This window comes from Bos mutus, chromosome 17 (genome assembly GCF_027580195.1).
Source record: "Bos mutus isolate GX-2022 chromosome 17, NWIPB_WYAK_1.1, whole genome shotgun sequence".
Lineage (NCBI taxonomy): Eukaryota > Metazoa > Chordata > Mammalia > Artiodactyla > Bovidae > Bos > Bos mutus.
In genome coordinates this window covers 59,822,440-59,836,028 of record NC_091633.1, presented here as the reverse complement: position 1 = coordinate 59,836,028, position 13,589 = coordinate 59,822,440, and the positions used below count along the sequence as shown (strand labels likewise).

The 13,589-nt window shown below is 46.0% G+C and overlaps 1 protein-coding gene across 1 annotated transcript in view; it reads right to left on the bottom strand.

Annotated features, from left to right (window-relative positions):
- Positions 1 to 3,277: 3,277 nt before the first annotated feature.
- The window catches only part of C17H4orf51 (chromosome 17 C4orf51 homolog), a 49,323-nt gene continuing 39,011 nt past the window's right edge, over positions 3,278 to 13,589 (bottom strand). Inside the window, exon 7 of the mRNA XM_005906558.2 lies at positions 3,278 to 3,534. The gene's annotated coding sequence lies outside the window, so the exon portion shown is untranslated. The remainder of the gene's footprint in view (positions 3,535 to 13,589) is intronic.

Below are 13,589 nucleotides of genomic sequence, written 5' to 3'. Positions count from 1 at the left end.
TTTCAGTCAAAGGCACTGTAGACAGGTATGGACAATACACTCCAAGAATACCGGGCTTGTGGGTGGGTTGGTGTTTTTTCCAAGTCACGTCTTTACCCCCATGTGCTGAAGAATGTGCCACTTGGCTAGTCACCTGCTTTTCACAATTGCAAGTTCAGTAATTCAAGTTCAGTGAAGGAGGGCCATGGGGAACCCACAGAGGCTGGCAGGAGGGCGAGCCCCGCGTGAGCAACGGCAGGTTGAAACCTGAAGGGCGGCCCTGACAGGACTGCGGATTTTACAGCGTGCCACTTGTGCAATACGAGGTCCTAGGGTAAAACTTTCACGATCAAGAGGGGTGTTGGAAGGAGACGGTTACCGCTCAGATGTGTGCCACTGAACTCGGATTTGAATGACTTAGTGATGCTTAATGTAATTGGGCAACTTTTTTAGCACTTTGGAAAGAGTCATCAATCTTTCTGGTAAATTATAAAAGTTTTCTGAGTGAGAAAAGGTGTGTTTGGAGTTTGTTTGACTTTTTATATTATTATTATTGTTATTAATAAAGAAAAATCTACAGCATTTTTCAGATTCCACTGAGGTAATACATACCCCTGAATTTGGTTTGCAGTTTGATACTCAGGGAAGGATGTATTCCATAGATATCCTTTCCGTGTAAAACACTAACGTCTTTGAGATAGTCACCTGCCAACTAACTTTGATTCTGTTTTCACTATGCATTCTTCAATGAAAGCTAGCTTATTTTTCCATATAGTGATACAGTTAGAGTTCTCTGCACTTTCTTCTCTCCTTTTTTTAACTCCTCGTATTATGTTCAGATGATCATACTGTCAAGGTTTATGTACATTACTGAAAATTTGTATTGTATAAAGCTTTTTGCATTACAAGGCTGTACAGGGTCATTTTGACAGTAACTGGTATATTCCTTTGCATCTTATGTTGCATTGCCAATTTCTAGTGTATCCAGTTTGGAAGTATAATATACTCTAATTAAAAAAAAAAAAGGTTGGCTATACTCTTGTTTCTTTTTCTTTCTTGAGTGCCATTCTTGGCTACTTATTAATCTGAGTTTTGTCTTGCTGTGTTCTGATATTCGAATTTCAGTGTGTTTTAGGTAAGTTTAGTCTCCAAGTCATGTCTGACTCTTTGCAACCCCATGGTCTGTAGCCCACCAGCCTCCTCTGTCCATGAATTCTCCAGGCAAGAATACTGGAGTGGGTTTCCATTCCTTTCTCCAGGGGATCTTCCCAACCCAGGGGTTGAACTCGGATCTCCTGTACTGCAGGCAGATTCTTTACTGTCTGAGCTACCAGGGAAGCCCTAGGAAATGTTCGCTACTAGTTACAACTATTGCAAATGCAAGTTTTGAACAGCCATGGTTCTAATGCAAACTGCTATTATGTAAATCATTCAAGGCCATTAGTATTGAGACTGTCTCATCCATCAGTACAGCTGCAAGCTGGCTCCTTCCAGAAAATACTTTGTGACACTGGAAAGTGTACACCAGCCTTACCCTCTCCTGCTTAACAGCATTTTATTGACCCCATAGCCAAAGAGGGGACTACAGATGAGTAATTCTATTTGTCTTAATGAAGTCTAGCAACTATAAGAACTGTAATAGGTGGTATGTTTTATAAGCTAAATAATAATCTATCTGAATGCAAGTTCTAGTTCCCCATTCAAAGGAAGGTACTGGAGAAAGAAACTGAGCCCAAAAGAGAGAGAGCAAGTGAGAGTGACATCAAGCGAGCAAAAACACTGATAAATGCAAACAATTTTTTAAAACACCATTTTAAAGTTCTGTTAGAAAAAAAAGAAAAAAAGTTGTTAGAACATCCCCGTGAATCGGTGATGGTTGATGAAAAATGCAATGCAGCAGAAGAGAATCTGCTGGTTCACAACTTGCTTATTAATATCCTTTACTTGCAAGAAATTACAAACTGCTTCACTTTAACATGTAAAAGATGAAATTTACTTTTTATAAAATGAGATAATGTAGGAGAAGCCACTTTGAAAACGGCCAATCATTAATCAGACACTATACTCCCCTTTGTGTTTTCATCCAGTAACTGTCTTAGGAGACTGAATAATCCTCTCTCCCTTGATTCAAATACTCAGTTGTGTTTGGTGTTTATTGAAAACACTAAAATAACTCAGACTTCTTTGCTTTTTGCTAGCACTACAGGCAGACATGACATCTCATTTTGTGTATGTATTTTTTTCCCTTAGATTTCACATCTACCTCACATTTTCCCTTTGGTTGAGAAAAGCCAGAAATAGAAAGAAAATAATCATTAGTTTGTTAGTCGTTTCTCCTGCTAATGAGCTTTCAGTAATGTTGAAAAGTGGATGGGATGGGAGCCATCCAGGACAGGACAGGCCTCATCCCCTTCCATCATCATTTACTCAGATCGATGCTCGGGGACCCCGGCACCCCCACCCAGCTATGTGGCCCCTGTTGGAATTTCACCCATGATCATACATCCTTTTATGCCTGTCTTGTTAAATAGACTGTAAGCTAAGACTCAAGGCCACGTTTTCTGTAGAGTCTACAGCTGACTGGCCCCATATGGTGGACACCAGAAACTGTCCTTGATCATTTCACAGAGCCACAGCGCTGGTCATGGGAACAAGGAGAGGTGTCAAGGCTTGATGACCACTGGTACCTCCATACCCACAGTCAGAAGCGTCACATGAGAGCCCCTGGCTGCCAAAGGTCACATGGGGCTCATGAAGGACTTGCAGCGGAAGGCACATCTTAGTGGCCCAAACGCAGAATCAAGTCACCTCGGTGCGTTCAGTCCTTGGGGGTAACTCGTACAGAAGGAGAGAGGGCAGTGGAAGGGGACGGCAGCTGAGTGATCGCATCTGTTGGCAGTGGTCCGTAAGCAGCCCGGGGGCACATACAAAATAAACATAACTTCATCAGTTTTTTCATTCGTGCGTGCCAGGTTGCTTCAGTCATGTCCAATTCTGTGAGCCCGTGGACTGTAGCCCGCCAGGTTCCTCTGTGGGATTTTCCAGGCAAGAATACTGGAGTGGGTTGCCATGCCCTCCCCCAGGGCATCTTCCCAACACAGGGATGGAAACCTCATCTCCTGCATTGGCAGGCAGGTTCCTTACTACCAGCACCACCTGAAAAGCCCACTAAGAGAAGGCCAAACGGGAATCCTTCCCAACAGTGCCTTAAGACCTGTGAGCAAAACTCACAGAATCAAAGAATACTCTTGGGATTCAGACTGCGTTCCAAGGTGTCACCGACCTCAGATGTTCAAGAGACCCCAGACAACACTCTTACGTCTAAAACTCCCGGAACAGAAGAATCCCACACAAAATGAGGTTTATTTTGCAAGTAATTAAAATTCACTAAGAAAGCAAATGCCCATAATGCTGGCCCTGGGGTAAATAAAGTGTGGCTCTATGGACCAAGGGGCCCATTCTTCTGTCCAAGGTCTGAATGGTCTGAGGTTATCCATCAGGGCCTCTTCTTTATGAGTTAGCTGTTCTCCCATTCATAATTCTTGCCAGCTGGATCTGTAAAACAGGAAAATGTAAATCCTGCTCATGTTGGTAGGAGCTGCAAAGGAGAAAGGGAAAGTCAATTGCTGTATTGCCTTGGAATTCCTTTCTGATGGAGTTAAGGTAAGTGTAAGTTAATTCGTTTTCAACGGAATTATAGAACTTGAGCAGAGAATCTATCTCAGTTCATACTTCAATTATTTTCCCCTACACCAGTCCCTAGAGGTGGTCTTCCAGCCTCTTTAGTGAGAATGTCTGGATGACAGAGAAGAACGTGTTTTCCAACCACAAAACACATTCCTGTGGAGTTAGATCACCTGAGTTTGAAGTCTGACTCGGAAGCACCTTATAAAAAGAAAGATTGAACTAGATGGTCTCTAAGATCCCTTCCCACCCTAACAGATAACATGTATGATGATCCCATGACTCTTGCTGAACAAGCAAAAGTCAGTCTGAAGCAAAAGTGGTCACCAAACAGAACCCTCGCAAGGCAGTTACAGCAACAATGGCACCTCAACATTTTCAAACCACAACAGACTTAAGGGAGAAAACAATGCCTAATAATATATTTTTGCCCACTTCAGGATTTGGGAGACCTAAAATGTATGTCTTCTGATTAAACATTAGGCATCATGCTTGGATTGTCTGCAGTCATCTTGAGGGTGGCTCGGGCTTCCCAGGGGGCTCAGGTGGTAAAGAATCTGCCTGCCAAGCAGGAGACGCGGGTTCGATCGCTGGGTGGGGACGATGCCTTGGAGAAAGAAATGGCAACCCACTCCAGTATTCTTGCCTGGAGAATCCCATGGACAGAGGAGCTTGGTGGGGGTCGGACAGAGGAGTCCGTGGGGTCGCAGAGTCGGACTCAACTTAGCAATTAAACAACAACAAAATGCTTCACCTAACTATGGGTACTTAATCTGCTTAGAGGATTGGGGGTGGCCAGGTGGCATGGAAAGGCTTCCCCCTGGCCATCAGCACGCCTCTCACTCCACCCCCTCCCTTTCCCACCACTTGCTTCCAGCCTCCACCTGGTGCCGCTGTGACTGCTAAGCGCTCTGCCAACCACGTGTCGGGTGTTTTCTGGAGAAGAGCAAATGGTTTTCTTTTAAAAGGTAAGGAAAGGCACTTTAGTTTTAACCTAAAGAATATATTCTTCCCATTTTGCCACTTGTTTAGAAAGACTCTGGACCCAAGGACTCTAAGCACATTATCAATGCTTACAGGAACGTTCATTGGATGGGAAGATGACACGTGCTTTCCAGAAACATAGGAAAATGACTGACCTATGCCCCTCATCAGACAAGTAAGAGCAAACACAGGGCTAGAACCAGGGACGTTTATCTAGCCATCCTCCAGCCTGAATCCCAGAATGATGTCGCTCCAGTCTCAAAGATTTCTAGATAGGAAATGTCATCACTTGCCTTTAGAGTTCTTCTATTTTTAACTGCAATTTCTAATTAGTGGTCCACAGACTTCGCAGTGTGTGTTACAAAGGACAATCAAGCCCCCTCGTTCCCTTATGTCCCTCTTCAAATAGAAGGTCTGTTAGAACATTCTCCACACAATGAGTTTGATCAGCATTTATAGTTTGCCCCCTTCTTTTATCTCAGTGTTTTCTGGGTTCCCCTAAAAAGCTGAACCCTGAGATTTTTTTTCGGAAGTAATTCCAGAAACAAAAGTGGGAAACTAGAAAGAGTGAAGCAGGTAAGAGGGGAAAGCCAATCCCAGGGCGCTTTGGCAAGACAGTTGCTGCAGTGAAGAACTGGCATTGAGTCACCGTGGGAACCTCCTGAGGAGCTGTGTGAAAGTGTCTCAGGATTGACAAGTCACACGAGAGAAGGGAGAATGCGCCCAAGCAGCCGTGGTGTGTGTCAGTTCCCTTGCACTTCCGGCTTTGCCCATGGTTTGGAATGACTGAGAAGTTCCCCACAGACAGCCACAGAGGCGGCAAAGAAGCCAATGGTGCAGCATGGAAGAGACTGTTGGTGAAGCTGAGGGGAGGTGCTGTCAACCACACCTGACCGGAGTTGGTTGCTGCAGCGAAGGCTGGAAAAAAGCAGGTAAGTCTGTGAGATGCAGAGCCATCGGTATCTGATAAGATCGTCATATTTGGCATAAACGTTGACATCCCTTTATTAGCCTCTAAACCAATGTTGGCTGTGCATCCAACCTGTTAGGTTCACCTGAAGACCTTCTCCGTTCCCCCACTGGAAGCTGGAAAGAACCAAGACAGTGTTGGCTTGTGGTGCTACGAAAGGAAAGAGGTGGACCTGAGAAGCACGTATTAGTAAAGGCTCTCCCTCCTGTATAGCCAGAGAGAAACTATGAAATCTCTTTAGAGCCCTCCCTCCTTTGGCGTTCGCCTTTTGATTTCTCTAATGAGACTGAGTCCTTCCAGGACTTGACCGAGAGGAAATTGCTTGACGGGGACATGGGCTGTCCCCCACCTCAGAGAGCCTCCTAGACTGGGAAAGCCGCGTGAGAGCCCCACGAAGCCAGGGAAGAGCAGCCGCGCCTCAGGCTTCGCGGCCAGCCTCAAGCCCAAGCAAAAGGCATCCTGGTGGCTCTCAGAGGTCCTAGCTGATCATGAACGCTGGTCCAACAAACGGGCTGGCAGCCAGAGCCCAGCTAAGAATGAAGGAGTTGCATTCACCTGGCATTTTCTTAATGCTCGTACCTCCCAGAGGAACGAACGTGGGGCTGAACAGGAGGTATCTGTTCTCGTGGAAAACAGCTAATTGAAAACTTTGGTGGAGATTTATTTATTTATTTCGTCTTCTGGCTGTGCATGGGGCTTCTCTAATTGTGAAGGAGGGGCTACTCTTCCTTGCGGTGTGTGGGCTTCTCTTCGCCGTGGCTTCTCTTGTTGCGGAACGTGGGCTCTAGGCACGCAAGCTTCCGTAGCTGCAGTGCGTGGGTTCAGTAGTTCTGGTGCGTGGGCTGACTTGCCCCAGAGTCATGTGGGATCTTCCTGGACCAGGGATCGAACCAATGTCCCTTGAACTGCAAGGTGGATTCTTAACCACTGGACCACCAGGGAAGCCCCCAATTGAAAATTGAAAGGTATTTCATCTTTTTTTTTTTTTTTTTTTTTCCACCTGTAACTCACAATTGGGCTTTACCTGGTGGCTCAACTGTAGAGAACCTGCCTGCCAATGCAGGATCCCCTGGAGAAGGAAATGGCAACCCACTCCAGTATTCTTGCCTGGAGAATCCCTTGAACAGAGGAGCCTGGTGGGCCGCAGTCCATGGGGCTGCCAAAGAGTCAGACATGTCTAAGAGACTAAAGAGCACCAACAACCCACAACTGGCGGTCCTTTTACTAAGGAAGATTGGGCTACGCACGGTGACACAGAACACGCACAGCACGCACAGCGTCCAGTGCAGATACGAACATAATAGACATGCATTTTTGTGAGAGCAGCCAGAGGGAAGGCCGTGAATTGTTTTATTCTGGGATTCACACTATTAAAAGATAATATTTTTCGTTCTTCCTTTGTGCTGCTAAAAATAAATACAGGCTAATGAAAGAGTATCATGTGAAAAGAATAATTAAGGGTCGAAGAAATCTTATTAAGAGAATACCCACTTGCCTATCTTTTCTACAATTAAGGAAATGGGCTTAGCAATGGGTCATCATCATACTATTGGTCAAGGTCCCATCTTTTTATGGCATCAGACAAAGACCCAGCAGCCATCACCGAATATGCAAGGGTTTTGGTTACACAATGAGGCTATGTGTCTTTTTAAATGGGCAGAATAAAAATTCCCTGTTGATGAAGGGACGTTATAATTTGGCCTGTCTGCCCATAAGGTAGGCTAAATTGTGTTCACCCATGATTTTGTGGGGCTTTCCTGCTGGCTCAGATGGTAAAGAATCTGCCTGCAATGCGGGAGACCTGGGTTTGATCCCTGGGTTGGGAAGATCCCCTGGAGAAGGGAATGGCTGCCCACTCCAGTATTCTCACTTGGAAAACCCCATGGACAGAGGAGGCTGGCAGACTACGGTCCATGGGGTCGCAAAGAGTTGGACACGACTCAGGGACTAACCCTTTCACTATGATTTGGTGTCACGGGGTCCTGCCTTTATATACGAACCCCTCACATTACCCATAATCCACTGCCTCCCTCATTATTACTCTCTGCATCTGTTCTCCACAACCCAGAGTTTCCAACCCAGTCTCCAGGTTCTAAAGCAAGCCTGTACAACCCATCACTTCTTCCCCCATACCCCAGACTGCACTTCCACTCTAACCTTGACCAATTTCTCTCCTTTTCTTTCATTATTTAGTGAGCAATCGATACGTGGAAAGTTATGTGCTGGCAGCTGGTAAGAAACAGATAAATGAGACATAGTCCCTAATATTTAGGCATTTGCTGGGATGTGCTGTGCTCAGTCATTAAGTTGTGTCCGACTCTTTTGCAACCCTATGGACTGTAGCCCGCCAAGCTCCTCTGTCCATGCGATTTTCCAGGCAAGAATACTGGAGTGGGTTGTCATTTCCTCCTCCAGGGGATCTTCCTGACCCAGAGATGGAACCCACATCTCCTGCATTGGCAGGCAGATTCTTTACCACTGAGCCACCTGGGAAGCCCCTTTTAAAGTGTCTGCCAACCCACAGAAGAAACGCACATTTGAGCAAATGCACTATAATACCAGGAAAAAACTACGCATATATTGCTATAGAAATATTGAATAAAGAGCGACTACTTACAACCAGGGTGACAGGAGGCTTTCTGGGGAACGGAGAAAGCCAACTGCAGTCTCAAGACTGAGTCGTATTCTCCGAGGCGGGAAGAGTGGGGAGGGCATTCCAGATTGAGAGAACAGCTTGAGGAAAAGCAAGAAGGTGAGAAACCGCATGGCGGGCTCTGTTGTGCTAGAAGATGATAATGAAACCAAACAAAGCCAGCTTGGGTAGGGCTTTGAGTCCCTTGTTAAGGAGTCTGAACATCCAAACGACTCTCTAGTTAACAAGAACTAGGAAAATACATTGAGAAGGACAATGGCAGGATCTGACCTGTATTTTAGGAAGATAATCCTAGAGGTGCTACAGGGAAGGAGGATGAAAAGGGCAGAGAGACATGGTAGGTTCAGATACGCTACACCGAAACCACCATCTTCTCCCTGAGATGTGCCGCTTAACCGCGTCTCTTTAGACTGGGGGTCCCCAGCCTCCGTGCAATCTAATGCCTGTGATCCAAGGTGGAGCTGATGTCATAATAATAGAAGTGAAGTGCACAACAAATGTAACGCGCCTGAATCTTCCTCAAACCATCCCCCCGCCCCCAGTCAGTGGAAACTCTCTCTTCCACAAAACCAGTCCATGGTGCCAAAAAGGTTGGGGATCACTGCACTAGATCAATAAGGGACACCCACCCTCCAAGTTACCTGAGCTACAGGGGTCAACTTTGTCCCCTTCTATCTCTTCTCTTCCTTTCTCTTGTTCCCTTTCTTTGGACAGCTAATGCATCAAAGTCCTGTTCATTTTATCTGCCAAGTATTTTATGAATCTCTCCTGTCTTTCCCCTCTTAACATCTGGGTGCAGGGCCTCAGCATCCTTGCCAGAGGTCTAGAAGTAATTTCCTCTCTGAGTAGGTCATTCTTGGGTCGTAAAGGTTGTGGAAAGTGTTATTCTAGAGCTCAGACAAAGCTCATGATCAGGCTTGTAGGCCCAAAGATGGTTTTTGGAGCCAGTGGGGCAGGTGATAACACCACGGCAGCAAGAGCAACAGCAGCAAATGCACCAAAGACAGAATCTTGGGAGATGCCAATTTCCCAGGGGAAGGACGGGAAGGCACCATGGGAGACCAAAGAGCAACAATTAGAGAACCCACGGCAGAGCACAGCACTTCAGGGAGCTGTGGTGAGAGGGTCCTCTAAACAAAATCCCCAAGGAAGAGGCGGTTGAGGTTGAATCCCACAGCCTTGACCAATGATCTGCCGCCCTCGGTGATCTTTCAGGATGCAGTGTCAGTGACAGGTTAGGGATGGAACGCAAATTCCAACATGTTCCAGAATGAATTGCTGGTGAGCAGCTGGTGACAAGGAGAAGAATCTACCCTTGTATCAAGTTTGGTTGTTGTTGTTTAGTCATTAAGTCGGGTCCAACTCTTTGTGACTCCATGGACTGTAGCCCACCAGGTGCCTCTGTCCACGGGGTTTCCCAGGCAAGAATACTGGAGTGAGTTGCTACTTCCTTCTCCAGGGATCTTCCCGACCCAGAGATTGAACCCACATCTCCTGCACTGGCAGGCGAGTTCTTTACCACTGAGCCACCAGGGAAGCCCTATTAACTTTGACAGTGAAAGAAAAAAATCACATGTGCCTCATACTTGCCCAAAGATGTTGAACCCTCCCTTCCCTCTCGGGAAGCCCTAACCTCTCCTGATCTCCACTTCACAGTCCTTTGAAGAAGAGAAGAGTAATCTAGAATCCCAGCCATACTCCACACCAATTTCCCACATCATTTTCTGGTATAATTCATCCTTTGAAGTGCATCCGGTCTGTCTTCATGCCCTGCTCTTGCTGTCTGCCTGGACAAGTTTCTGTCAAAGATATCCACAGGAAATGGGCCGCGTGGGTAAAAGTCAGTAGTGCTTCTAAATACAACTGCCCTCTAGCTCAGACGGTAAAGAATCTGCCTGCAAAGCTGAAGCCGGGTTCGATCCCTGGGCTGGTAAGATCCTCTGGAGAAGAGAATGGAAACTCACTGCAGTATTCTTGCCTGGAGAATCCCATGGACAGAGGAGCCTGGTGGGCTACAGCCCATGGGCTCGCAAAGAGTTGGACATGACTGAGTGACCAAGTACACTGCCGCTGCTGCTAAGTCGCTTCAGTCGTGTCCGACTCTGTGCGACCCCATAGATGGCAGCCCACCAGGCTCCGCCATCCCTGGGATTCTCCAGGCAAGAACACTGGAGTGGGTTGCCATTCCTTCTCCAATGCATGAAAGTGAAATGTGAAAGTGAAGTCACCCAGTAGTGTCTGACTCTTAGTGACCCCATGGACTGCAGCCTACCAGGCTCCTCCGTCCATGGGAGTTTTCAGGCAAGAGTACTGGAGTGGGGTGCCATTACCTTCTCTGCAACAAACCAATACAGCACTGTAAAACAATTATCCTCCAATTAAAAATGAATAAATAAATTTTGTTGTGTTCAGTCCCTCAGTCCTGTCCGACTCTTTGCGACCCCACGGACTGCAGCACACCAGGCTTCCCTGTTCTTCACCATCTCCTAGAGTTTGCTCAAACTCATGTCCATTGAGTCAGTGATACCATCCAACCATCTCATCCTCTGCCATCCCCTTCTCCTGCCTTCAATCTTTCCCATCATTAGGGTCTTTTCCAATGAGTCAGCTCTTTGCATCAGGTGGCCAAAGTATTGGAGCTTCAGCTTCAGCATCAGTCCTTCCAGTGAATATTCAGGGTTGATTTCCTTTAGGATTGATGGGTTTGATCTCCTTGCAGTCCAAGGGACTTTAACTTTAATAAAACAAAACAAAACGTGATGGATATGGCCAGAGAGGACAGACTCAGTTACCAACATCCAGAGTACTACACCACGGAGGTCTAATCTTGAAATTCAAAAGAGATCGTTTACATTGGAGGCCTGGTCTCATGCTACCCTGACTGTTGCTTTCTGATGCATTGCAAAGTCCACCTTTATATGGAGCAGTGGATCTCCAACCCTTCTGGACTGTACACACTCCAGTTGAGGCAAAAGAGCTACAACTTGGCAATCTTGCTCGTACCCACTGCCAGCTTGCCAACAGGAAGAAAATAACTCTCATCAGACATAATGGAAAGAAAGGTACAGGGTTTTATGAGTTGGAAATGAAATAATCTGTTTCTTATTAAATATCATGAGAAAATTATTAATTCATGCCAGAAACACAAATATAAACATTATCATATTGAAAGCATTTCTTCTGAAGAAGACCATCTGGCAGGGCCTCACACTTTGACAAACAAGAGTGTGTGTCACCATGGTGGGCTCTTCCATTAAAGCAGTAAATCAGAGCAAGTAAAAATGGACGGGGTTTTAAGGGGAGAGCGTTACAGTGATGGCATCTGCCAGATACTTGTCACGTGTTTCTCTGGAGGTAGGCCCGCTGTTCTATGAAAACTTGAATTTTCCAGACAAGGGGTGGTGATTATTTCAGAATTTCTCCCTTTAAAATTAGATTCTCAGGAGTTCCTTGTTGGTTCAGTGCTAAGACTTGAGCTCTCAATGCAGGGGGCCTGGGTTCAATCCCTGGTCGGCGAACTAGATCCCACACACTACACTAAGACTTTGCACCTAAAGATTCTGCTGCTGCGAGGAAGTCCTGGTGCAGCCGAATAAATACTTTTTAAGTTATTAAAGAATAATGATAAATAAAATTGGATTCTCTTCATGGGGACCAAATTCCAGAAGCGTCTTTACCTACAAAAGTATTTCATTGTTTAACATAAACGTTGGTGGGAAGATGAAGGAAATTTAGAGAGAAGACACAATACAGAGTAACCAAAAATTGAAAATATAGTATCCTGAACATTTAAAGCAAATGCATGGTTCTTTTTCAGTAAAGTGCAGTTTTAAAAACCTCACACCGTCACTTTTTTTTTTGTAGGAAGGCAGAAGAGATCTATAATTTGGAAAACACGCCCCTCCCTGCAGACAGATAGAACAGTGGTTACACACAAAGTGGAGGAAATCTTGCACTCCAGAGAAGAAGAAATGCTGACGGCAGCTTGAAGAAACACCCGATTCCCTTGAGGATCCACATGAATGGTTTTCACTATTTGCCCTACATTCTCAGAAGACTCTGAGGGACTTCCCTAGCGGTCCAGTGGCTAAGACTCTGAGCTTCCAATGCAAGGGATGCCATTTCGATCCCTGATCAGGGAACTAAGATCCCACAGGGCCGCATGGCAAAAAATAAAAGATGATCACAGATCACTCGTTAAAAATAGAAGACTCTGACCTTAATTTTGCTCACATCGTGTGCCTTCACTTGCTCTGAGGTCCTACTGCTGATAATCAGTGCTATGTTGGTGCCTTTCCCAAATCTCTCTCCCCTACGTCATACATCAAATCACTGGGTGGTCCTAGAGAATCTCTGAAGAACAGTTCCTCAGTCTAGAAGAGCAGACGTCAGCAGAGCTGATCCTCATAGGCTTCTACCACTTGAGAGTTCACTCCCATCTTGGTGCTAACCCAAGACCAGCAGGCATCTACCTCCCAAGCTCAGTCACTATGTATGGAGTGGCCTGAAAAGGATGACACATCAAAATGGTATTCATAGGCTATGCTGCACTACTGCTTACTCAGGAAAGTCTCAGATGCTGGTGAGAGTACCACTAGCATCTACCAACAAGGAGGTCCGAATCTGTCTGGGCACGGGGGCTGCATGGTAGTTGGGGCTGCTCAAGCCCTGTGTGCTGTGTGCTAAGTTGCTCAATCCTGTCTGACTCTTTGTGACCCCATGGACTGTGGCCTGCCAGGCTCCTCTGTCTATGGGGATTCTCCAGGCAAGAATACTGGAGTGGCTTGCCATGCCCTCCTCCAAGGGATCTTCCCAACCCAAGGATCGAACCCAGGTCTCCCGCATTGCTGGTGGATGCTTTACCGCTGAGCCACCAGGGAAGCCCATGAATGCTGGGGTAGCGTATCCCTTCTCCAGGGGATCTTCCCGACCCAGGAATTGAACTGGAGTCTCCTGCATTCCCGGCGGATTCTTCACCAGCTGAGCTACCAGGGAAGTCCACTCAAGCCACTCACGGTTCAGTCAGGAGAGTGAGTAATTCAGTTTACAGGCTGCATATGCTTCTTGTCTCTTCACAACAACCATGTTAGTGTGTATATTAGAAGTGGAAGAAACAGCCCCCACACAAGCCAAACCTCCTAGGAGGATTTGGACCTTTAATGTTAGCACCGATATTCTTCATATTTTAAAATGTTTACTAACCATCTTCCGTGCTTTCCAAAAGGTAAGACATGCACATGATAAAAACTGACCCAACGATGATGTTTATGGAAGAATAATGTAATTTTGTTTGCATCTTCTGCTTTTGTTTGCTCACAG